Source organism: Protopterus annectens, chromosome 9.part0 (assembly GCF_019279795.1).
Source record: "Protopterus annectens isolate FY-2018-M chromosome 9.part0, PAN1.0, whole genome shotgun sequence".
NCBI classification, from domain to species: Eukaryota; Metazoa; Chordata; order Ceratodontiformes; family Protopteridae; genus Protopterus; species Protopterus annectens.
The window spans coordinates 59,731,365-59,758,423 of NC_056743.1; the positions used below are offsets into that span (position 1 = coordinate 59,731,365).

Here is a 27,059-nt window from a genome sequence, read left to right on the forward strand (position 1 = left end):
ACTTTGTATTAGGATGTCATGAGGCACATACCGATTAATTAAACTGACAATGAGGTTATACTTCTGAAACACCAACACCTAATGCAGCATTCTATGAATATTCAGCTTCCTTATTTATAAGTTAAAATATAATAGCTACTGACAGGATAGCATTGTGTTCAAATGGCATAACTGTTGTTTGAAAAGACCAAGTAGCCAGAGGTCAGGATATTTTTGACTCTAGTAAAATGTTGGACATTTCCTTTCTGTTGCTTTGAAAATGACCCATGTACAGTGTCTTCTGTATCCACACGATGAAACATGCAATCTGTTAAACTTACATTTACATTCCATATATTTTAATAGGAAATGCAATCTTCACTAAGAAATCCAAACTCCATGATAATAGCAACAGTGGCAAAGCAACAGTGCCAATGGTTTAGTGGCTAAGTAACAAGAGAGAAACTCGGGCAGCTTGGGCTGGAAATATATCAAATGTAATATTTACCTTTACCAATGAATGCAGGGTAACAGATAATACAAACACTAGATAGCCAAAATACTTCACCACATTTCTTATGCTAAGCATTCCACCCATAAGCTGTCATTTGTAGTACAACACAAAATTTCAATAGAACACATTTTAAAAAGTTCAATCTATACATTTTCAAGCATTTTTTGAGTAAACTTTAAGCTACGTATTTTTCACTAATCAGATTTCAGTTTAGCATTTCAGGATATTGATATTATCACTAACATCTGACTAGTACACATTAAGTGAAACCAAAATTAATTTCATTATGTTTTGTTGCAGAGTGTAGGTGGGAGGTGTCACTACTAATACATTATTTTAGTTAAGTACATAGGTGCATTTCACAAAAAAAGATTCTGAAGATACCACTGGTGTCAGTAAGGCTTTCTCTCTGCCTTTTTTCTCTAGAGCCACATATACAGATTTATCAACAGGTATATCAGAGGTGTTTGGAAGGAAACATGCTGGAACCTCTGTAATATACAAGAAATAATCTACGTTTCCCACATTCATGACGATTTCAGACTCTGAATTACTCTAGTTTGATTCATATTCCTTCTGCCAGATGAACTTTGACTAATGACTGCAGTACAAGATATTGGTCTCAGGTATAGCAGGTATCTATTTTCATAAACACCAAGTCTAGAGCTTCACTTTCTGAAACTGTGAACTTATTTTCCCCATCAGACTGAATTTTGTTAAGTCCGCTTCTCTCAAGCAAGCATAGGCCAGTGGTTTTCACTATGAAATGTAATTTTTTTTTCGTTTTTTTTTTTTTTTTTTAAGTGACTTTTACATCGGCATCTCCCAATATTTTGTAAGATCTCAGTAGATTCCAGAGTTGTGCTACTGATTTTTCTGAAGTCACATTCACCCATGAGGGTTATTCTACTCCCAAAATTTAATTTGAAACTCAAAAGTTTATAATTTAACTTTATCTGTACCGTCCAATGGGTTACCTTTTGGCATACTTAAACATTGGACACTATACAAAGAAACTATCTTGGACATTTTGTAACTTCCAACATTAAAATAATTCTGTGTAAGCAAGCAGTAATCAGTGATAGACATTTTTAGCACTTTTTTTTTTTTTACAACTTTTGAAAATAATTGTAGCAATGGAATTTGTCATACCTGGCATCATACCCATTTTGTACCCCCATCTTCTGTCAAAGGATCACAATGGTAAATGATCACTTAATGACAAGCTTCCAAAGTGCAAATGGGCTTAATGACAACATGGGAGTTTACAAACTGTCATTAAGTGTTTACACTTGCAAACTTATGGACCACTTGTAAACCATATGTTCTGCTTATTTAACTTACTTTAACTATATAACAGGATGAGTAAGATGAGGCTGTATACATTGTTACTCTACTTATTCGCTTTGTATGCTGACTATATCAAACAAATTGATGAATCAGATGCTGGCATCAGAACTGCAGGGAGAAGGTTAACAACTTCAGTTATGCAGGTGATTCGACTCAAACGGCTGAAAGTGAGGAAAAGTTAAAGACCCTGCGGATGAAGGGGGAAGTAGAACATGCAAAGCTGGTCATTGCTCAGTATCAAAATAAATAAAATAATGTCATAGCAATATCAGTATTTTGCAAAGAGATGGGGAAGAAGTGGAAGTTGTGACAGATTTTGTTTCTCTGGACGAAAAGATCTCTGCAGATGGTGATTACAGCCATGAAATGAAGACACTTGCTATTTGGAAGGAAAACTATGACAAATCTGGATAAGATGTTGAACAGCAAAATCATCATGTTGTCAAAGGTCCATATAGTCAAAGCTATGTTTTTTTTCCTCAGTAGGAATATATGACTACGAGACCAGGACTAATGTAAGGTTATGCACAAGAAAAACTGATGCGTTTGAACTGTGATGTTGGAGAAAACTTGACCCAATAGTAACAAACTCAAATATTTTGTTGATCCTGGGAAAGATCAAAGGCAAAAGAAGAAGGGGGTGGCAAAGGCTAAGGTGGATAGACAGCATTACTAATGTAACGAGTGTGAATTTGCAAGAGCTTAAAGAAACTGCTATTGACAGTCAGGCCTGGCATAAAGTTTTTCAGCTCAAGAAGAGTCACATTCAACTAAATTACAAACTACTCCATAACAAGGACCATTAATTTACAAGCTGTGTACCAAATGACTAATTGCTTAAATCAAAACTTGCAAGCTGTCAAACTTTTTTTTTTAACACTTGACACCTTCTATAAGTTGTTCCATGATGCAGGTGGTCTGTTCACCCCCACCCTTTTTGTCGCTGCTTTTCTTATAAAAATAAATCCCTTCAAGACATTTGTAAGTACACAGGCTCTTTCGATATGCCCAATTATACTACAGGTATAACATTTCCATGGCTTGAATTTACACGAGAACCCTTTGCACCTGTAACAAGCTTTAGCTTTGTTTTAGTACATACTTTTGTGACAATACACTGTGCTTGGCTGTTCTTCAGCAATTCAATCTCTAAGATTAAGTTCAACAAAAAGAAAGAAGTGTGGCTTTGTCCTTTTCCATTTATTTTCATCTTTGTTGACAAAGAAATGTACTCATTTCTAACAATCTTCCCAATGCTGGATGTTCATATTAAATGCACCTGATGCAGACTTGCCATTCTCTGCTTTTATTTTCCCTTCTTTGGGTTGATATACACACTGTATTCTTTAACATGTAGACCTAATTATAAGCTAAACTCCAAGTGGTATATATCAATATTTAAGTCTAACCATCCAGAATTACTTAAAGCTTTAACAAAAATATAAACTTCAAGATAGCAGTTGGTTTAGCAGTTGTGAAAACTTTAAATGCAACACTGAAAATGTACTTCACAGTTGAATGCTTAATCCACTTTATATACACCATCTAGGTTAAACCAGGGTCTGAATGGAAAAATGATAACATCAGCAAGCAAAGGAGAGTAGAATTGCTGGAACAGAATTCATTCTCAAGTCCTGGTGAGCACCTTTACAAGGTGGACCCTATTTTTACAAAATTACACCAAGACAACAATGTTATATAGGCTATGTTATAAAGCAAATAGCACAGACAGAAGTAGGTTAAAAATAAAAGAAAAGCTGGGTGCACAAGTCTGAGGATAAAGAAGTGCCCAATCCTGGTATGTGCACTGGTGCCAGGATAGGAAAAAAATTGACAGGGTAGAATCCTCAAAATACGGAAACATTCCTACAATGAGGTTAGGCCAGGCCAGGCTCAGGGGGAGTATGACCACCCTGTTGTAGACGGAAGTAGCAGCTGACAAAATCCACAAAAGCTGACAGACCAAAAATGAGCCATAAAGATAATATAGTGGACTACTGAGGATAAGACAAATTACGTAGTTACTATTATGCAAGAAACCCAGAATTTCCAGACAGAAGATAAACAAAAAAAATTTAAGACAGAAATTAGAAGAAAGAAAAATACTCGCACAACAAAAACTGCTAAAAGCAAAATTGTGTTCATTAATAAAATAGGATCATGAAAAAGCATTTTGTAGTCCAAGAAACCTTGGGCCATTTGGAATATGAAGCGATTGAGGAAGTGTGAAAATATAAAGAACAAAATCTATAGATTTTTGAAAGGTATAAGAAAGAAATATGGACATGGCAAAGAGATATATGGTGCAACACTTATGAAAAAGAGAAAGCCAAAAATCAATAAATACAAAGAAAACAGTTCTAAAGGTATTCAAAAAGAAACACAGGAGAAAGCATCCAGATACAGAAATATTCACAATAAAAAAAATTAAGACCCTAAGGGGGAAAACAGAACAGAAAAATAGTAAAATATAGGTTAAAAATAGAAGTTGAAGTTATGGAATACCTATGAAGTGAAAAATTTAGCATAGAACGTTTAACAGGTTATGTCACAGCTTGATGGAACAATGAGGTCCCCAAGTAAGGAGAAACATAAGAAGCAGGAGACATCTGAAGAAGAAATATGGACATGGGAAAGAAACAAGTTTAATATGGTGCAACATTTAATAAAGAAAAAAAATCAAAACTAACCAATACAAAAAAAAAGCAGCAGCAAAGATATTTAAAGAGAAATACAGGCAAAGGCATCTGGATATGAAATATTTTACAAAACAAAAATAAGAAAAGAAAGGGGGAAGTAGAAATGAGGATTAGTAATGGAGAAGTACAAAAATAGTACCTGAAGTTATGGATTGCATGTGAAGTGAAGGATTTAATACATAAAATCTAACTAATAACATCACAGCATGATAGAACAGAGTCCCCAAATTAAGGAGTAACCAGTACAGTGGGAACCATCTGATACATTGCCATATGAAAATACTTTGGAGCCTTCAGTAGGAAATTAGAGCAAAGGTTCAGTTGGAGATGCACAGCAAGGGAAGGAACAGGAAACTGTGGATACTCTGATGCCTTCAGTGCTGTGGAACAATAGGACAGAGAGTTCCCAAAGGAAAGAGCAACAGATGACACAGGACGAAACTGAAGAGAATGTGGCACATGAAGATGCTCTGGAACTTTTGGTAGAATGCACAGTAAATTTTGGTATTAATTCAAACTCTTGCATTGGTTTCAGGCATAACTATGACACTGGCAATGTCAGTTGTGGCAAAATCATTGGTGTTATAAACGTGGACCTCTCACACAGTGTTATTTTCTAAAATTTTGGAAATCTTTGTCAGTCTTGGTTTTACCTCAAAGGCTACCAAAATGGCATATCTAAAAGGTTCATAAGAGATTACTAGGCTAGCAGCCCTAGAGTCCTTACAAGCCTAGGCATGTTAATCCTGAGTTGCCTCAATTATCCTTGGCTAGATGGACGTACTTCACAGAGCAAGTCTATGATAAACACTGATACAGGCTAAGTTTTAATGCAGAACTGTCTCCTAGCTCTGATTTTGCCAATGGAAAACTGTATTACTCAAGGCTTTTTGTTGGATTCATTTTTTTTTTAAATCTTTGTGAATGAATGGAGAGTTTCAAATTAGCCGGATACACTGAAAACTCCAAAACATTCCTAGATGGCAACCCAACTAATTACATTAACACCAAATTTCAAAGTTAGTGTCATTTCCTGCTGGTATGGCACAGTGTTTTGGGTTTCATCTGAGAACCAACAAAACCAATTCAATGCTGTTTATACAAAATGACTATATGCCAGACTGCATTGCAGTTCCTAAACCAGTAATTAATGAACATATTTCAACTTAACTTAAGCCTTAAACTTTACTTCACCATAAATATTCACAATTATGAAACTCAAACTTTCTGAGATGCATCACTTAAAACACAAGTGAATGATGCTGTCATCAGGATTAACAAGAAAGTCGGCAGTCCAAAGCCAAATCATTTTGCACAGTTAATTCTAGACTTCCTACAGGTACCTCAGATTTTTTTTTTCTTTTTACCACTCTTCCTAATTTTGCTCATCTCTACTGCCACCCCTTCAAGATAAACTTGCAGCAAATTTCCATTCCTTTTATATGCTGATTCAAGTTTATCTTGAAGGGGTGGCAGTAGAGAGGAGCAAAATCATGGAGTTTGCTGGGGTTCCTATTAGAACCATGAACGCTTGAAATTCCGAATGTCATATGGTCGACACCATATGATCAAAATTTCAAGCGTTCGAAGGTTAAACGTAATGGCGCCGTTCAGTGCAGAATGGGAGAATTTACTTTTTCTGCACTGAAGTGCGATCTCGGAGTTGGTATATTTAAGTAGGGGGTGTGGGGGGTGCATCCCCCCACGTGGTGGGTGCAGGCGAGCTTGCCCCCCTGCCTGCACCGTTAAGGTAAGTTTCTTCTTTTTATTTTTGTTTTATTATATATTCAAAATTTTCGATCATATGTTGTCGAACATATAGGATTCGAAGTTTTGAAAGTTTGAATATATAATATAGACCCGTTTGCTACAAGTCGTGCTGGCAAGAGTCAGCTTTACTTTGTCAGTCAAAGCAGTAGTGAGCAAAACATTCTTAACCATACAAGAGACAGAGCTTTATGTCTCAAGAATGTGTGTTACTGCAAAGACGTAGGGAAACTAAGCAGAGGAGCTGAAGCTGTGGGGTTTTGGTCAGTATAGAACACCCCCCCCCAAAAAAAATTACCATAACTGCAATCAATCTACATTTGAAATAATTACCATTGCTAAATATTGCCCTAATTCACATTACATTATCAGAACTACCAAATACTGGAATGTTTTAATGGAGATAATCTTAGGAAATGTACTGGAAATAGACTAAATGTATTCAAAAGAAATACTACCTTAAAAGACCTATTCAAATTGAATAATGACAATGAAAATTTACTCAGGGATACCTACAAATGCCGTTTTTGTTGAATGGCAATAGACAAGGGTTACAGTTTCAGCACCCTAATACTAAGATGGGGCACACTTTCAACTGCTTTTGTAATGACAACATGGAAACCATCACATGCCTACCTTCCATGATGGAAAGATTGATAGGAAAAATAAATACACAATTAAAAATATCATTCGTCTAAGGGTGCCAATTTGACTGTCTTATATAGACACATTCAAATATTATGCATAGATAAAGTTAAAGTTTGGGGGCATTTGATTTTTTATAAACAAGACACAGGGGAGCAACTTAAAAAGTAAGCTAGTACTTCCAGAATCAAAGTGGAAAAATGTATTATATTTGCATGTTGTTGCTAGCTAGAGTAAAAGGTTTTGCATTATTTTGCCAGAGAAATGTAAGCCCTCAGGTCTCTAATATTAATTAATGGCTAGTGTTTTTTGAATAATTATGGGATTAATTACAGCTATTTAAATGCTTCACATTGTTAATTCTTTTACCCGTTATAAAGATCTTTTGCATGATAGAACTAACTGTACCTTGGAAGTAAATAAAGCTTTTATTCTTGCACAAGTTCAGTTATGAATGTATCACAAAATACCATCATACTGGGAGACTTCAACTACCCAAACATAGATTGGGTACATTATTCTAGCCCTAATACCCTAGCCCAAAGGTTCCTGGAATTCATAAATTCAAATGCACTGGAACAACTAGTCACCTTTCCCACTAGGGGAGATAATATACTAGACCTGATCATCACAAACATGGGGACAAAATGCTCCACACCGGAAGTATACCCCTCACTAGTGAGATATGACCACAAACTAATCACCCTGGATATACATATCCCACCTCCACCCCCAGCACAAAAGACCACAGTGAAAAACTTCTCAAAAGCAGACTTCACTCTTCTTAAGACTGAGATGGTATCCTTTAAGCCCACTGTGCCAGTGGATACCACATCCCACAATGCCGAATCCTTCACAAATGCTTTCTATGGACATCTCCAAAAATGCATGGATCATGCAATCCCAAACAAATCCAAGTCCCTCTCCACCAAATGTAAGCATCCTGTCTGGTGGACCTCAGCCATAAACAAATTGTACAACAAAAGAAGGAAGCTACTGCACGTCAGAGCGAAATCCCATGAAGGGAAGACATCTCTATTCAACATTAGCAGAAAACTACATTCTCTCATAAAAGCATCCAAGGCAAACTTTGAGAGAAAAATTGCTAAGGACACTAAAGATAACCACAGATCCTTCTTCAGCTATGTTAGAAACCTGGGCAGAAACCCTCAGATATGCTCAGAGTTGGTTCACAACAACAAAAAATACACTGAACCCACAGATATTGCTAACATTCTGGCTGACCGGTTCAGTGCAAATTTCTCGCCTCCTTCACCCCCAAAGAAGAAATACTTATCCCAGCTGAATGTAATCTTTCCTGTCATCTCAGATGTCCAAGTGAGAACCGCCCTAAACAAAGCAAAAAACACAGCATCAATGGGACCTGACGGTATCCCGGGGTGCGTGTTACGTGAAATCCAAGAGGAGCTAAACCCACACATAAAAATGCTATTTAACCTTAGCCTTACTTCGGGATATGTACCTGAACACTGGCGTATAGCAACAGTGGTCCCACTCCACAAGGGGGGTGCCTCTACAGACCCTGGAAACTACCGCCCCATTAGCTTGACTAGCCTGGTCTGCAAAGCTATGGAAAGAATCATTATGGAACTCATAAACGGAGACATAGGGGACCTACAGATGCTTGACCCCACCCAGTTCGGCTTTGTAAAGGGCAGATCCTGCCTTTTAAACCTGGTTGACTTTTTCGAAACAGTCACTAGAGCCATTGATGAGGGCAAAGCAGTCCATACAGCATACCTGGACTTGGCTAAGGCTTTCGACACAATACCCCAACTCAGGCATCATAGATAAGCTAAACAGCTTAAAAGTAAACCCTTATGTCACTAGATGGGTTGCAAACTAGCTAAAGGACAGAACCCATAAAGTTAAAATTGCTAGAGCAATGTCAGACTCAAAGCCAGTCACAAGTGGTGTCCCACAGGGATCTGTCCTGGGACTCCTCTTGTTCGGCATTTATTTCTCAGATGTTAAAGCAAACATGGGAGGGCTGTGGCTGACAAAGTTCACAGATGACTGCAAACTAGGCGCCATAGCCGATACACCAGCAGATACACACATCCTACAAAAAGGCCTCACTGAAACGGACAACTGGTGCCGTAGTCACGGCCTTAAACTAAATGCCAAAAAATGTATAGTCATCCCTTTGGAAAAACAAAGTACCCACAAATTATCACATAGACAGCAACCCACTGAGTACGGAAAAAGTAATCAGAGACCTAGGGACCCAAGTAGACAGCGACCTCTCATTTGACACCCACATTGCCAAAGTGGTTAAAAAAACATTCTACCTTGCACACCTCATCATGAAGGGTTTCACATCCAGATCCAAGGATGTCATTGTACCCCTACATTCCTCCCTCATCAGACCCATGATTGAGTACAATGCCCCATTTGGTATGTACCTCACCCGGCACTTGCAACAGCTGGAGAGACCACAAAAGTACCTCACCAAAAGGATCAAGGGTCTCCAACATATGTCTTATTCTGCCAGACTAAAGAAACTTCAGCTCTATTCAGTAGCATACCGCCTGCTCAGAGGTGATCTCTGCCTGACGTACAAGGCCATGTCCAATCAGGATCTGATGGACATGCTCCACCTCAAAAAATCAAAATCCATCAGGACCACGAGAGCTAAAGACTTAAACCTCGGCACAAGTATGAATAGGACATGCTGGAGGGATAGATTCATAACCCAGAGGCTTCCCATGCTTTGGAACAGGATCCCAGTTCGTATTAGGCAGAGCCCCTCACTGACTCTCTTCAAAAGAAATCTTGATGAGTGGATGGGAGATCGTAAGTTTACCCCAGGGGTCACATCTGTGTCACTGCTAGACAGGGGCACAGTAAACTAATTCTATTATATAAGGGGACCTTCACTGTGTCACTACTAGAGAGAGGCACAGTATTCTACATTTATTCTGTACATTTTTGTACCATTTCATGGGGTGGCAAAAGCCACATCACTATGGCTAGGCTTACAAATGCCCCAGGGCAGATAGCCTAGTACTATACTATGAAACTATGAAACTATTCTGGTTTCCTTAATGATCATCTGTGGAAAATTCATTCATTTTTTAATCTTGTATACTTTTGTTTTAGTTTGATTACAGCAAGAGCAAACTATGACTTATTTTATAAAACTACAGTTTGAGCAAGGGTGTGTGTACCTTTTTACCTTTTGCATGCAGTAGTCATATTGTATTATAGTCATAGCAGTTTCAGTGTGTTATGTTTTTTCAAGATGAAACAAGGTACGCAAATACAGTTGCTCCAATGTCCATAAAAGACATGTAAAGCTTCCAGTACTTTTAATTGCATGACAAATAACATTTGTGTGGTTAATATGTTAAAGGAATGTAAGACTGTCATTACTTTGTGAAATAGCTGGACCACTTGAGGGGCTAACCATAAATTAGGTTTAACTGATGTAGCCTTTCCCTGATATCATTAATAATATAATAAAGGCATCACTACCTGTTCCTGCCTGGACATCCTAAGCAGCTGTCCTTTTAAAAGGTTGTAAGCATATTAAGGATACATACTACTTTCCTAAGACAATATTGTTTTCTTATACTTTTTGGTAATTGTAGTAGTTAAAATAATGTCTTTTTATTTTGAAATCAGCTACATCTTCAAAAGTAGCAACCACATAAGCCAAGCTGGTGCTATCAAAGTGTATTTGTATTCTACACCATTTGTCTTTCTGCTTTAATTGCAGGTATTTGAACCTCCTCTGCTCATGTCCAGTAGTTTGGGATACTTTAATCAGACTTGACCTTGTCTGATTTCATTGTAATACTCGCTGTTAAATTATGCCTAGATGCCCTCTGTAATAGATGTTTATAAGGTGCTTGTGAACTTTAACTCCAATTATAAGATTTTACACATAGGGCATTGACCATGAACAGTCTTCACAAGGTGACTCTTTTTTTTTTATTATAAGTCTAATCCCTAAACAAACTGAAGACGGATTTAACATGCTTGTTTTTATCTACAAGACTATTATTATTATGCTTTTTCACAAATGCTTTATATGAGCTTCCTTAATCTCTCAACAGTTAAGTATGATAAGAAATTAATTAGCCTTACTGGTCTTCCAACGTGAGAAGTCAGTTCCTTTGAAAAGGGCTTTTTTGCATCTTTAACTGTTTTGACTGCAATCATTTATAAACACCATTTATAGCTGACTCAGTCTGTGCAAACACACTTAAATTAACTCTAAGCATGACAGGAATTATTTTTAATGTACAGAGAAAGGGTGACTTTTATGTTATTAATTTTATGGCACCTTAGTGTGGAATATTCCTGAGGGTCTTGTTCATATTATATACTTCTCCTAAGCTTATAAAATGTGACATTTAAGTAGGCTTATTTTAGTGACGGTTTGTACAAAATGTAACATAGGGTGTTTTGGCTATAGAAACCTGCACCCTCTTTTAGTTGACTATAGTAAAAGCTTTTCAGTGACTGACACAGATACACACACACACACACACACACACACACACACACACACACACACTTTCAGCTTCGTATCTGGCTATATTTGTACCTTAGATGAATTATGCAAATCCAGTACAATAACCATAAAAGAAAAACTGAAAGTTGCTTCTGGACATACAGACTCTGATAAGGACTTTTTAAATGTACAAGTATATACTTTCTCTCCTGAATTACATTTTGTCACAGTGAAGCATTTTCCTAACGTACAGCAGTAAGTCTCAATGGAGCTACAATTTCTATATTCTTACTGTTGCATACTGGACAGAAGCTCAAACACTATTAATTGGTCACAAGCTTTGATCTATATCACTGACACTATTAGGTAGCATAAAATGCAAATCTACAAGACGCTATGCCATCTTATGTTACAAACTTTCTGTAAAGCTATAGTTTTGTTAATAGCAAGGTAACATAGCTCTCAAATTCTTATATAAAAAAAAAGAAAAACATGAAAAACGAGGAACAAAGACACAAAATCAAGGGCAGATTTTAATGCTGCTCCTATATACTTAGGAAGATAGCAGAATAACAGCTTTTGCATTAGTGTGCATTTTCTGAAGAGAAAGTTTGAAACTCAAATGCCTGTTATTATTTAGTGACTACAGTCTTCAGTAAAATGCCTGAAACCTCAGATTTCACAAGGAACAATAAATATGAGTCAAAATCAGAGACAATTTAGAGGAATGTCATACCGTCTCAACTGTGGCATTTGTGGCTATCATCATCATGGATACATTGATGCATTTGTTGCTGGTTAACTGTTTACTGTACATGTGCTATTAATTTAAATTTCTATTTCAACATCTAGTTCTTTGTCAGATCATCATATGTGTGAGATGGTTGAGTCTTTCATTATGATTATTTCAAAATGAGCTTGCTGTGATATTGGATCATAGTAACTACAAGGTAAGTCAAGACACCTTTTGTGCCATGCTAATACCCAACCTCATGATATAACTGCCCCTTACAGAAGGGTGAAGCAGATCAGACCAAGGATGACTTTGCAGATGTTCATCCAATTGTCAAGGTTAGTCTAGCACAATGCAAGAATGCCATTCTGTTTAACGTGGCAAGGCAATTTAAACCCATAAAAAGTTCTGCAAACACAGGGTCTTGTCTGTCCAAATTAACATTACACAAAATCAGCAAAAAAAAAATGCCTTGGATTTTAAATGACAATGCAGTATAATAATAATCATTTCCCTGATGCTGTAGAGACAGAAGAAAAGTATCAGATCTGGTTAAAGTAGGTCAAATCAGGTTCCAAGTAAAGATACAGCTGTGCAGTTCAAGCTGATCTACCCAGAAAGAGGACAATTCATTACTAAAGTGACCCTGAGAAGGAACTATGACTGTAGACCCCGTTGACACAATCATTTCAGACAATGAAGGCTAATTTTCTGATGCAGTATGGCATAAACCAAAGCTCACTTATTCTGGACCAACTTTTAAATACGCATTCATGAATTTGTAACAGTTATATCTTACACAGACAAGTGTTTAACTTCATCAGTATCCAATATGGCATTGTTCCTAACATCAAAATCTGCTCAGCTGTGTGCACGTATTAAGGCATTTCTTCAGTGGATGATATACTTTATGCATTAACATAGGCATAATACTTGCTGGGTCTGTAGACAATTTTTCTTTTTACTCATATGGTCTTAATACCACTTCCCAGTGATGTACTACAACAATAACTCATGGTGGCTGATGGTAATGCTGGATTTACCCATAGCTGTTGTGGTTTGGTCACAAGGGCAAAGCCCGAGTGACCAAAACAGCCAACCATGGGTAAATATAGCATTACCCACACTCAGCCATGGGTTATTATACAATGACATTAACAGAAAAGTTTTCTTAAATAAAGTTTTTGTTTAATGGCTCTGTTGTGATGTTCTGCTTTCTTTAGATATCCTGCTACTTTTCTGATGTATTGCGCATGCATATGGGGCTTACATTCCCACATTTATGCAGTACATCAGTGGTTTGGAAAGGAAGCAGTGGAGAAGGGAAGATCTCCGTTGCTTCTCTCTATATTTCTTTTTTTAAGTGTGAAATCCAGACAGTTCAGAGGTATGAGAGAAATAGGGCAGAAACGCAAGGAGAATCAGGTACATTTCTTTAGTTTTGTATAATGTTCCTTATTTTCCTTGTATTTCTGCCGTCTCTCATACCTCTAAACTGTTTGGATTTCAGATTTCATACTTCTTGACCTGAACTGTAGCATACACTAATAGATGAAAGTCCGGGTGAATGGACTTTTTCTATTGGTATATGCTGGATTTTACAATGGACATGCTGGTTGGGCTGACCAATCAGCGTGCATGTTTTTGAATGTTAATGGACCGTCATTGTATAATGTTAAAACAACAAAACAAACAAACGCCACGGAGAATCCACAAACCAGTGTAGAACCAAGCAAAATCCCCCCAAAAAACACTGGAAGTTCTCGTAGAAGATGAGACAAAAGACCAAATCCAAAATCAAGCTGTATTTAGGGTAAAACACTTGTTGCTAGTCATCTGCAGACTTCATCAGAAACCAAACCGCTATGTCCTTTAAATAATTCAAAATTCACATCACTCAATAAAAATTCACAAGCAATTCATCAATAAAGAAAATAAGAAAAATCCCTAGCACAATAACCCTTAAAGATCACAAAATGAAATAGCTAACTTTCTATAGAGTAAAAAAACATTTTATATTTATATTGTCATTTAATCCAGGCAGACAACGCGCAGCTAAATTAATCTGGCACTCTACTTCCCGATCTCCACCTGGTTTTTAAAACGTCACTCTCTTAAATCTTCATAATTTATATCAAAAAATGGTAAAGGTAACTAACTTTATTTTCTTTCACTACAATTAGTGATCACAACTCTTCTAGTCTTAGTAACTTATTACTAAATGGACAGCTCTCACAGTAACACAATTGTGAATTTGGTACATTATGCTAAACAGTATTCACCGCTCAGTGTAGAATATATTTTCACATCACTGACTAGACTGGAGTATCATAGAAAGAATAACCTCACAAACATGCCATCAATTGAAGTTTTTGAATTAGTAGAAAGGAAATGCATACAACAACATTGTTACAAACAGAAGGAGAAAAAAGTATAATTCATCAAAAACAACAAAGCAATATTTTTTACTGTTGATTACAGAAAACTTTAAACTAACAACATTCAGTAATTAAACAATTTAAAACTGCACAAATTGAAAAGAACCGTTAGAAATATTAGCCATTTTATTTTTGATTTTATTTTTGATTCCACTGACTATTTTCAAACTGAATGGCATAACCAATAATTTAGGTGACTTTAATGGCAGACATACACATCTATTTGGAATTGTGCACCTGATGCACAGTTTCCATAGGTCAGCAAGCCAAGGGTCAAAACTGGAAAGTATCAGGCATTACAATTTAGTGGATCTGGAGCACATACTTAGGGTTCTGTTAAGTAATGTACATTGACTGTGGCGTATAACTCTGGAAAAATGCAAGCTATGCTGGGTTTTAGAAAGGTACTAAAATTATAGAGATGCTATCCTGAAGTAAATTTATGGAGGCAGTTTTACATATTTTTGAAGTTTCAGGTAAAAAAAAAAAAAAGTTGTATATGAATGATATAAATGGGCAATGAACTGAAGTTGTTGTTGTCTTTCGGCTTTTCCCGGTTAGGGGTCGCCACAGCAGAACTCCGGTCCACTAATGATTGGCAGTAGATTTTGATGAACGCAGAGGTGCCAGCTCAATGTTCAACCTTCAACAAAGTCACGCCCATTTACACGTCTTTAAAACGCCCACCCAACCACGGGGAGGACATGCAGACTCCACACAGAAGGCACTCCCCGCACTCCAGCCGAGAATCGAACGGGAGAACCTCTTGCTGTGAGGCAACAACACTACCACTGCACCACCGCTGATGGGCAATGAACTGAAGTAATTAAGTTTTTCGTGCAGATTTACAGAAGTGATTCAACAGATGTATAGAGCTCCAAGTAACCTAACCCTAATGCCACCTAACACGTTAAACAGTATGTATACCTTTTTCTAAAGTGGAAAATAAGCATAATGTGTGTGTCTATGATTATAAGTTAAAGTATAAATGCATGGATGACAAAACCATTGATTTACATTGTTCAAAAAACAATCACCAGAAACTTAACTCTCACAGACACTTCAGGCCAAAATTGTCTGAAAAGTGGTAAGTTGAGATAAAGGATTTTTCATAAATTAGAGTCTATGGTTAGGGGTGGGCAGGGACAGATTTATAGTTATCACACATGACTAAAGTGAACAGGGTGGCTTTGTCCCCAGTGCTAACACTAACCATGCCCCTTATCCTAAACATACACAGAAATTTACAAACCCCCTTTCCCTAACAGTACCATTGTACAATTTAGTGATTCTGTCAGACAAAGGAGTTTTTGTAAATGAATGTGTAGTGTCAGGATTTTGGCAGGGATAGATTTAGGGTTATCACATATTAGTAAGGTGAACAGGGTGGCTTTGACCCCATCTCATTTTACTCATGTATGCTAATCCTAGTCTACATAGTAATATATGACCCCTAACCTACATAGTAATACACAAAACTCCATTCCCTAGCAGAACCATTTCACAAGGCACTCAGACACGCACACATGCACACCACTGAATTTATCCCCTAACCTAACCTTCAGACTAATCCTAACACATATACACTAACATGTATCATGTGCGTGCACACACATGTACTTACACACATACACGCAGAGCTGACAATTCACATAATAAACTAACCTTAACTAGCAAAACACTCACACAAGCACACAAAATCCTATCCACATATTTAACACTATGCTAACCCTATACACAAATACTTGGACACAATTCACTCCCAACACACACACACACACACACACACACACACACACACACACACACACACACATTCAATCTTCCTGTACTTGATGCAAGATGCATTTGATGAAGACCGCATTGGGTCTCCTTAACAACCTGGCTATCCTTTTCAACAAGATGTCATTTCACAGTGCAGACAATGCGTTGTGAGAGCATAATCATGTGATCATGTGTGCTGTACTTTTGAATTAAACATTAAGACAAGAAGGCCTGCAGCAGAGCTCCTAATGCACACAAACTATTCTGGAAAACTGAAATCAGGCTTTAGCAGCAAGGATCAAAGGGTGTGGTACTGGACTTTATTCTTTGCTGACCAGTATAGTCCCACTAGGATAGTGGCCTCTCTTCAGGGGAGACTCCAAGGTGACAATTATAATACTATGGGAAATTTTGCAATGACTTTGGGAAACTTCCCCTACTCCTTTCAATAGATTGTGAGATTTTTTACATCCACCTGAACTACTACCAACTAAAGAAGATGGGACCGCAGTTTAACATCTCATACGAAGAATGACTTGTCCTACACTTTGCACTCTTATAACTGCTGCATTTTATTTTAATTTAAATTCAGGGTGACCAATATTAAAAGTAACACAGAACAGGAAGTGGCTCTACATTCCATGCTGTTTCTAAACTTCTATAGATATATCTGTAATAATTCTCAAACAGAAAAACAACTCACCGGTGAAACTGGATTAATGCCTGACACTCCCAAGTAAATACAGATAAAATCCAACAGAGAGGTGTGTGGCAAAACAACGGCACTGCAAAAACTGCTTGAATAAGAAGTCCTTTTATTTGAAAAAGTACTAAATAAAACACAAGAAATACGTAAGCGCTTTCAGTGTATCCCACTTCTTTCTCAGACATATTTACAGAAGGGCTTAGCAGTTCCATTTAAATACTCCTGTTGTAGTCAACCAGTTAATTACATTAAGCTAAATCATCCTTCCTTAAAGGTACATACATAAAAACACTTTTGGATATTATAAAAAGTGGTTTAAAACATGAAAGTGATTTAAAATATATAATTTAAAAGATGCATAGGATATATATGAAGATGATTATATATAGAAAAAATTTTAATATAAATATAATTAAATAAACTTAGATGTTCTTACAAAATACTAAAAATGCATGCTTACATATGAACTTAAAAAGCACATGATACACTCACACAATATATTTTGGATTAATGTCTAAATATGTATTAAAATCTGAAAAACAGTGGTGTGTTTATACAGGTGATGTGATGGATAGATGGACCAAAAGAAAGTTATATATGAAGAGTATTAAATTTTTACATCACAAAAGTTAGGATCATGAAAAAGGACTGAACATACTCCATGATCTAAATGAAATGTATGGATGTATATGGATAAAAACAAAGTATAGAAATATATACATAAGAATATATATACCCATAAAAATGTAGAGGGCACATATACAATAACATTTTATAAATATATGTAAAATGTGAACTGTAAAAAGAGATGGAGCATAGATGGGGCTATTTTCTATGTGGTCCAGCTTGTAAAATGAGCCTCACAGGGACCCTGTCATTAAGTCCACTGCCCACATCTGCTCTTAATCTTAGTATCCATCTAGTGTCATTGACTTCAGTCCTATTTCTAATGTCTCCTAACCTGTTAGTAATCTTAGTGTTCTCTACCATATGAAACTTGAAAGTGTGCTGTGCTGAGGTATTCATGACATGTCTGGCTACAGCAATGGTCGGAAGCTGTTTCTGTATGTCATACAAATGCTCTCTAATTCTAAACTTGAACTTTCTGTTTTTCCTATATAGTAGGCCATGCAGGTCACACAGTAAGCTAAATATATCAAATGTTCCATGTCACAGGTCCCTTCAGCATGAAACCAAAATGTCTTTAGATCCGGGTGTAAAAAATGATTAGATAGATCAATAAATCTGCAAAAATTGCAACTGTTGCATATTTTTACCCCTTCACTAGGTTCTTTCTTTAAAGTATTCGGGTAGCAGAGAATCCTTTTTATGTTTGTCATATTCTTAAAGGTAAAAGATGGCTGAGTATCCACAACTTCCCTGATTTCTAAGTCTGCTGCTAGAATAGGCCAATGTTTTTTGAAAATATTCGTGGCTGTGTGTTACTATAGCAATAACCCACGCCTGGGTGTGGGTAATGTGGGATTTACCCATGGTTGGCATGGTTTGGTCCCGAAGGCGAAGCCCTCGGGACCAAACAAAGACAACCGTGGGTAAATCCCGCATTACCCACACCCAGAAGTGGGTTATTGCTATTATACTATGACATTATTTAAGAAAATAAATAATTACTTTTCTTAAATAATGGCATTGTATAATGCCTCTTTGCTGCCCTTCCGCAGCTATCTGGTATCCGCGGCAGTTTTGATGTACTGCGCATGCCTACGCAGTACATCAGAGCTGTGGCCAAAAGCAACGGAGAAAGCAAGATCTCCGTTGCTTTTTTACTGTTTCGCTATGTTAAATGAGTTTAACATAGTGAGACAGCCTTAAAATAAGCAACAGAGATGTCTGTTGCTTATTTTAAAGCTGTCTCGCTATGTTAAACTCATTTAACATAGCAAAACAGTAAAAAGCAGTGGAGATCTTGCTTTCTCCGTTGCTTTTTTTTTTAAACCTGTGTCGCTATGTTAAACTCTTTTAACATAGTGAGACAGTGTTTTAAGAGAGACTTATACTAATGGAAAAAGTCCAGGCGACCGGACCTTTTTCCATTAGTATAAGTCGATTTACAACGTGCACGCTGGCCAATCAGCATGCACGTTTTGGAATATTAATGGGGGGTCATGGTATAATAGCATATTTTACCTGCATTCTCTGTCTTGCCTCACTGCTTTTACTATTTTCTTGGGAGTCATGCTGTCTGCCCCCCCCAATCATTCGGGAGAAATATGGTCTTCCTTTTGTGGTTCTATTATCCCTTACATGATTTAATACTGTGTTGACCTTGTCTACATGGTAACCTTGCTCAGTAAATCTTTCTTCTAAAAGTAACATTTCTTACTCAAAATTACTTTGTTGTACACATAATCTAGACAAGACTTCTTTTTCAAGCAGTTTTTGCAGGACCGTTGTTTTGCCACACACCTCTCTGTTGGATTATATCTGTAATAATGTTAAGTTTGATTACATTGGACTACAAAAACAGGTATTAATGTAATTCTTACTCTTTAATAAGACATAAGCAGCAGGAGAGCTACATACATTAATAAGTACACTAGATGTATATTTAAAACCTATGAGAATTCTTATAGCAGCCAATAAAGCTGAATGTACTAATTCTGTCCATTCCTCTTTTGTATTTCATTTGTAACCACTAGCATTTTATTCAAAACCTTATAAAATTAATGGAGATTCAAACTCTTGTACACACATTAAACATGTCCAGACAAAGCCAAAAATAATGGAGGGAACAAAGGCCCAAAAACAGGGACAAATTTTAAACATTTTTTAACTTGGAAAGCTGATAGAATAAAAGGTATTGTGTTAGCATGCATTTTTCTGAAGGGTATAAAGTCAGAAACTCAAACATCTGTCATTAGTTAGTGACTTCAATCCTCAATGACTTTCCAGAAAACCACAAATTTTATGAACAGTCCAAAAATATGAGACAAAAATCAAGACAATTGAGAGGTATGGGTTTCATATTGTCTGAAAAGAAAATTTCTCTCATAAAAGTAAAAAGATATTGGATGGGTGTTTTTTTATTCAGTATTCAGGTAAATGTGCCGAATGTATCAGGATGTTTTTCCAATATGACCTGGAGCAATGTTATACAAATGAACATCTAATAAATTGTTTATAACATAGTAAAAGAAATCACAAAAAGTGCAAATAGAGCATAACTAATGTAAAAGTAAATTTAACAAAACAGCAGTTTTTGACTAACTGTTGTTAATATTACCTGGAATAAACAGAATATGATAAAGGAGCTGAAATGTCAAGTAGGAACAGAAGATTCAAATTATTTACATAGATTATTATTAAACCCTTGCAAATGTTCATTTTGCTTGAACCAAAAGTGGTTTCTACATGTAAGGGAGGGGGGTGTCATTTCAAAGAAAAGGAATGCCATTGAAGATATCAAATATATTTTGAAATAAAAATGATCTGAAGGGTCTAGAACAGCAGGAAAGTTGGATGTAATAGATTGGGAGTGGTATGCAGTGATAAACAAAATGTAATATTACAAATTAATGCACACAGCTCCAGGCTTACCCTATGACTGTCATTCATCCCAGACATTGCTATGTTTAAATGTCCTGCATGTTTTTGCAGATCTCATGTGAAATAGCCTAAATTATTTTAGTTATTAACCTCCTGACTGAGTAAGTGGGTTAAATCAAAAGAACCTTTTTAAGCCATGGCTCAGGAAATTTAAGGAAACCCACATACCACAAGGAAATAACTGGAACATTTATAATGTCATTAACTGAAATACATGGTTTTCCTTGTGTTTCCATGTCTGTATTATCTGCTACAGATGTTATGCCATCAACTGCAACTCATCCTTTTATCACCTTAGCTACTTTGGCTATGATCTACGGCTATCATTTAGACAGAAAGAAATGCACTCCCACCTCCAAAATCAGATTTAGCATACAATGACATTTTAAACATTCTTTTCACATTGCAATAGTGGTGCTGCGGTAGCATTGTCGCCTCACAGCAAGACGTTGTCCTGTTCGATTGTCAGCTAGGGCGTCTTCTGTGTGGAGGCATGCATGAATGAGCGTGCCTTCATTGAAGGTTGTGCATCAGGGCTGGTAACTCGGCACCTAAAAATCCACTACCCAACATTAGCAGACCAGAGTTCCGCTGTGGCGACCCCTAACCGGGATAAGCCGAAAGACAACAACAACATTCTTTTCACATTGCATTTAAGTAAAACAGCTGTACAAAGCTTAATCCTTATTTTTTTATAATGGTCAAATATTTTTCTCTTAGTTTTATTGACTTTCTTGTCTAGTAATAACATATAAAACAGAGTATAAAGGATAGGTCTAGATAAAAATCACTTTAGCTAGCAAATCTAGGAGACTCTCCTCTCTCTCTCTCTGATACCTTCCATGTGGGAGGAATAAAGACATTTTGTTGAAGTTTCCAGTAGTTTATTCAGTTAAGTGGGTAGATGGATGAGTGTTCTTATTCTAATACATTACATTCAACTGGTCAGTTATTGAAAGGCAGTTACACACAATGGTAGGAGGGTCCCATGGGAGCTGATGGGAAGAAAATCTGGAAGATGGAAAAACAAGGAGCTAATCCCAAAGCTTAGAGGTTAGTCCCTTATTGGAATATTCCTGCAAGACCCATAAGGGTCTACCAGCTCAGCAGCCTGTGGAACCTCAATCTTAGTTAAAATGTTTTACTTTTATTTTTTAACTTCTAACAGACAAAACATGACAATACTTGCTATAAGCTACAATTATAGAACTATATTTAAGAAAACACTTTTGCCTGAGCTTCATCATTTCCATCAAATACACTGGTTTAACCTTTGAACATTGAAAATGCCTGCTTTTATGAGGCCATCACCAGACTTTATTAGTCTGCTTTGTAACACGTGTAAACTGAGAGGCTGTGTCTGCATCAGCGGGGCTCATAATCCCTGGAGCAGTCTATGAAAGCTTTATTACAGAACTTTTTCCTGTCTATCACATGTAATATGAGAGGCTGTGCCCACTTTTACAGGGCTCATTATCTCTTGACATATAATATGAAAGGCCAATATTCTCTTTTATAACAAAAAGGCTTACAGTGCCTGCTTATAAGAGGCTCATATACATGAGTAATGTGACCGGTCCCCATTCTTCTTCCTCTTGATGACGGCAGACATTTTATACACGGGAGGTAGTCACTTACAGCTACACTAGGTGATTCCCATTTTTGAACAGTACATGCATCCACAGAAATAGCACACAGTATAAAACAAGTCACACTGTTCATTTGTTACAGAGCTCATGGATGTGTACAAGTAGGAGAAAAATGTAAGTAAAGTTCGAGACCTCAGAACCTTTTGTGTAGGCTTTCTGTGTCCAGGGAATAAAATCCACCAAGTGGTGAACTGCAGAGCATACAAAAACTTTTAATAAACATAATAATCTTAGAGCTTCTTTGAGCACAGGCAAATTGTGGTGTAAAGAATATAGCTGTATGGAGTGGTGCTCTGGAATAATAATTTCTATTGTCCTGCAGATTATATACATTTTGTTAAATACAGGCGCAGTGGCTACAGCATCTATACCTGGTTGCTGTGGGTTAGCTGCCGTCTTAACTTTATTTTTTTCAAGAATCGCAGTTTTGCTTCTTTAGAGTGGACCCATAGTGAGCTTGTCCAGGATGTGTAAGTAGAAACCTCTGTGGTCTGGGAAATCAAGGCAGTGCTTTGCTAGATGTTTTTGGAGATCTGGAGTCTGATGTCAGACAGGTGGGTGTGCTACTCTGATTTGGAATTATGTAGAAATGACTGCAGCCATTACACTGTGCATGGTTTATCACAAATGCAGTAGAAGTGCAAAATAAAAAAAAAAAATTGGAGGGCCACAGGGGTAAGTTCTTCTGTTGTCCTCCTCCAGTCTGAATTTGCACTCTACCCAGTCCCTAATGTTCTCGGCTGTCAAATACAAAACAAGGATGAGGTCCTAGAAGTTTTTCCAATTGTTTATTGTCTGTAATCATTATTTATTTATTTATTTTACATTTGTTTACTGGGAAGGTCCGAATGGATATATGTCCATTTTCAGCAGAGGCCCGGGGAGAAAATCTCAAAGTTAGCAGAGTACAATTACATTAGGAACAACATTTAGAAATAAGTATAATGTGCAGCCTTCAGTAAGGTTACAAACACTGATAAAACATAGTTGACAATTACCTCGTTGCCAGTGATTATCTTTATGGCTGTTTTATTATCTCCTGTAAAAGTGACTGCTGTGCTGCTTTTACTTTTGTTCTCCTATGGATCCCAGTGGTGGTTTCCATTCAACCCTAGGAGTCAGCCGGGGGGGGGGGGGGGTCCACTCAAAATGGAATCATGTTCCTCTTTTAAAGTTCATATGGGGTTGAGGATGGAATTTAGTAATCAATTGCTGTACCGCCTAGGGGTAAGCCAGGAATTCTTGGTGTAGGCTGATTAGATTTGTCATGAAATCTCCAAGCTTTTTGCAGATGTGTGCAATTCTCCTCCCCTGAGATCTTACATTTCTTTTTGTGAACTGGGATGCCTGCTTTTACTGTGCAGCAGCTTATTAACCCGGGCTGGTTTTCTGAACAGGTTGTCGGAGAGGCATTTGTTTGAGTGTCCTTTGATATGGTTATGTCTGAGAAGTTGAAAGAGTTCTTTGCTGTGACAGGTCGTGAATCTCAGGAAACCAGTAGAATTACAAAGACATGCATCTGGAGTGTTTCACCCATGCCTCCAATGAAAATTGGCTTTGTTCCAAGTCAGACTTTCCCAGTAAACAAATGTTACATAAATACATACATAAAATTACTGATATAGTTGTAAAGTCAGTGTGGCTTCGTCCCCTTCTAGATGATAAATATGTCATCAATGAAGCACAGTTGTGCTGGTCCTTCCTCCTCTCACTCTTCTTACTGAACTTTTGCACTTTCAAGAAGAGAAGGACATCTACCATTATGGTAAGATTTTACATAACTGTACTAGGTCCTTCCATTTCACTGTTGCAGTATCCATCAGACTAGGGAGAGTGGCAAAGGTCAGTATGAAGAGAGGGAGAAGGAAGGACCAGTAGAACCCTCTAGGAAGCCATGAAGGATGGTCCCAGCAAAACCAGCTCTAGCTCTGGAAATTCTATCCAACTTGTTCTGCTTGGGAAATCTATGCACAGAACTCCAGGTAGCTGCCTCAAGAATAAGAGTTAGTATCCAAAACCTTGAAAAGAGCACCAGAAGACAGTACAGTTCTAGTAGAATGAGCCTTAAAAGAATAAGAAAGGCTCTTACCATGAAAAGGATAAGAAGAAATAGCTTTAGAGATCCAAGAAGAAATAGTTTACTTGGATAAAGCTAATCCTAAGGACCTTGGATGAAAGGAAACAAAGAGCCGATTAGATTTTCTAATAGTCTTAGTCTTATCCAAATAAAATCCGTGTTGTCTATGCACTTACAAAGTGTGCAGCACCTTCTCACTGGCAGATCGTGGAGAAAGGAAAAAAGTGGGCAAATGAACAGACTGATTAAAGGGCAACTCATTAACCACCTTATGCATAAAAATAGGATTAGTACACAAGGAGACTGCCTTGTCCTTATGAAACACCAAAAAAGGACAAACCATAAGGGCTTGAACCTCAGACACCTATCTGGCAGAAGCAAAGGCTAACAAAAGTATAGACTTCCAACAGCAATGTTGTAAGGAAGTTGAAGCAGCAGGCTCAAAAGGAGCCCAAGTCAATTTTTCCAAAACAAAATTAAGATCCCAGGGAGTAGGAACAGGCTTCCTGGGAGACCTAATATGAAGAACACCTTTAAAAATTGTTTAACTTCAATCTAGAAGCTAAAGGAGTAGATAAAGGCAGAGAAACTGATAAGTGGGTCTTAACAGAAGGATAAGCCAAACCAGCATTGGGCACTTCACACAGATAAATGAGAACCAAAGGAACATCCACAAAATGTGGATACAGGTTAGGAGAAAGACACCAAATTGAAAACCTCTTCCATTTGGATAAGTAGTATTAATATTGGGTTTCCTAGCCTCCTGTAGGACCCTAAGCACCTCTTCAGAAAGAAGGTATCTTTGTGGAATCAAAATCCTATCACCCACATTGTCAACTGAAGAGTGAACAAGTGGGCATGGGTTTGACATTTTTGCCTTTTGTATGTAGGTCCACCTTGTGAGGTCACTTGTGATGACTGCCCTTGGCTAAATGCAGAACAAGAGGGGAACCAATGCTGTCTTAACTGAAACACAAAAAAGATTTTGGAAGCATTCTGTTGAATTTTGAACAGGACTTTTGGAATGAGGTGAAGGGGATGGAAAGCATAAAAAAAATTCCCTTCCCAAATAAAATGAGGGCATCCACCTTCCAAACCAGAGGACTCTGGCACAAAAACGAATAAGTTGTCTGTTCAGAAGGGGGGGCAAAAAGATCCATTTGAGGAGGATCCACTGGTGGACAATGTCCAAAAACACATCCCTGTGAAGCATCATTCATGGGACTGAGTTAAGGACCTGCTCAGAATGTCTGCCTAAATATTTGCCCTGAGGGAATGTAAACTGCCTGAAAAGTCACTTGATACTGAAGAGCAGGTTCCCACTCCAGCAGTGCCACATAGCATAGAAGACACCATCTTGTCTCCCACTGTTTGTTTACATACAATATCACTGTAGCATTGTCTGTAAACACCTTGATATGTCCCAGGTGGAAGAGAGAATGAAAAGCCTGAAGAGCAGGCAGAAAAGCTCTCACCTCTTTGGCATTGATGTGCTCTTTCTGTTCGGGGGACAACCAAACACCTTGGACCTTTAGGGAGTGAAATAATGCTTCCCATCTCACATCTAAAGTGTCTGAACAGCTCTTGAGAGGGAAGAGGGGTTGAAAAGGGAGCCCTGGATTTAGAGACAACTGCTGAATCCACCACTGAAGTTTCTTCTACAGACAAGGCTGAAGAGGAACTACACATTTGAGGGGATGTGCATGTTGAAGCCAAACTGACTTCAGAAACCCCTGAAACTTTCTCATCTACAGTTTGGCCAGAGAGAGCATAGGAATGCTGGAGACCATGAATCCCAGAGCTCTCAAATTCCCTGGCTGTTAAAGAAGCCAGAGGAAGAAGAGTTTGAAAAAAGTCTGGATCCTGCACCCCAGAAAAAAAACATGGTCTTGAGAAGGAGCCGGAAAAGACTTTTTGAAGTTTACTGTGAACCCCAGGCTTTGCAGAAGGAAAATGGCAAAATGAAGATTTTGTAACAAGATCTCTGGAGCACATGTCTGAAATAGAAGGTTGACTGATTCGGGAAAGACTAGGATTCCCTGAAGCCTGCCAAAGGGCAAAGCAGACAGCTGAAAATGCCAGGAAGCAACAAAGAAATGTAAAAACTTCCTGAAAAGGGGATGAATAGGGATATAGAGATGGGCATCCTTGAGATCCTGAAACACCATATAAGCCTGAAGAAGCAAAAAGGAGAACAAAGTCTAAAGGAACATTTAAAAAGAGGGTACCTTCAAAAAAGTGTTTAGATGAGAGAGGTCTAGAATTAGTCTCCAGGTACCCTCTTTCCTGGGGCACTAGAAATATCCTGAAGTTAACCCTCCTCTCCTTTGGGACACAGGCACCTTTTGAATAGTACCCTGAATCAAAAGATCTCAAAGAACCCCTGGAAGGAAAGAAGAACTGTTCCTGACTGGGATGAGGAATTCCCATAAAAGGGGAAGAGATTTCCAGACCATGAAATACCCCTGGTGGATAATGGACAGAACCCAGGAATCCTAAGTAATCTTTAGCCAAACAGGGGGAGAGAGAGAGAGTAGTGAAGAGAAAGGGAAAATGGCTGGGATGAACAGGATAGTGAGACAGCACCCCATTTAACAGGAAAAGGAGACTTCTGAGGCACATAAATCTGAGTAACCTTTGTAGGAGGAGCCCCCTTGACACCCTTTTTACCCTTAAGAAGAGAGTGAG

At 37.6% G+C, this 27,059-nt stretch overlaps 1 protein-coding gene across 4 annotated transcripts in view; it reads right to left on the bottom strand.

Moving 5' to 3' along the window:
• The window catches only part of TP53I11 (tumor protein p53 inducible protein 11), a 1,760,993-nt gene that overhangs the window by 137,781 nt on the left and 1,596,153 nt on the right, over positions 1-27,059 (bottom strand). The gene's annotated exons all lie outside the window — the stretch shown is intronic.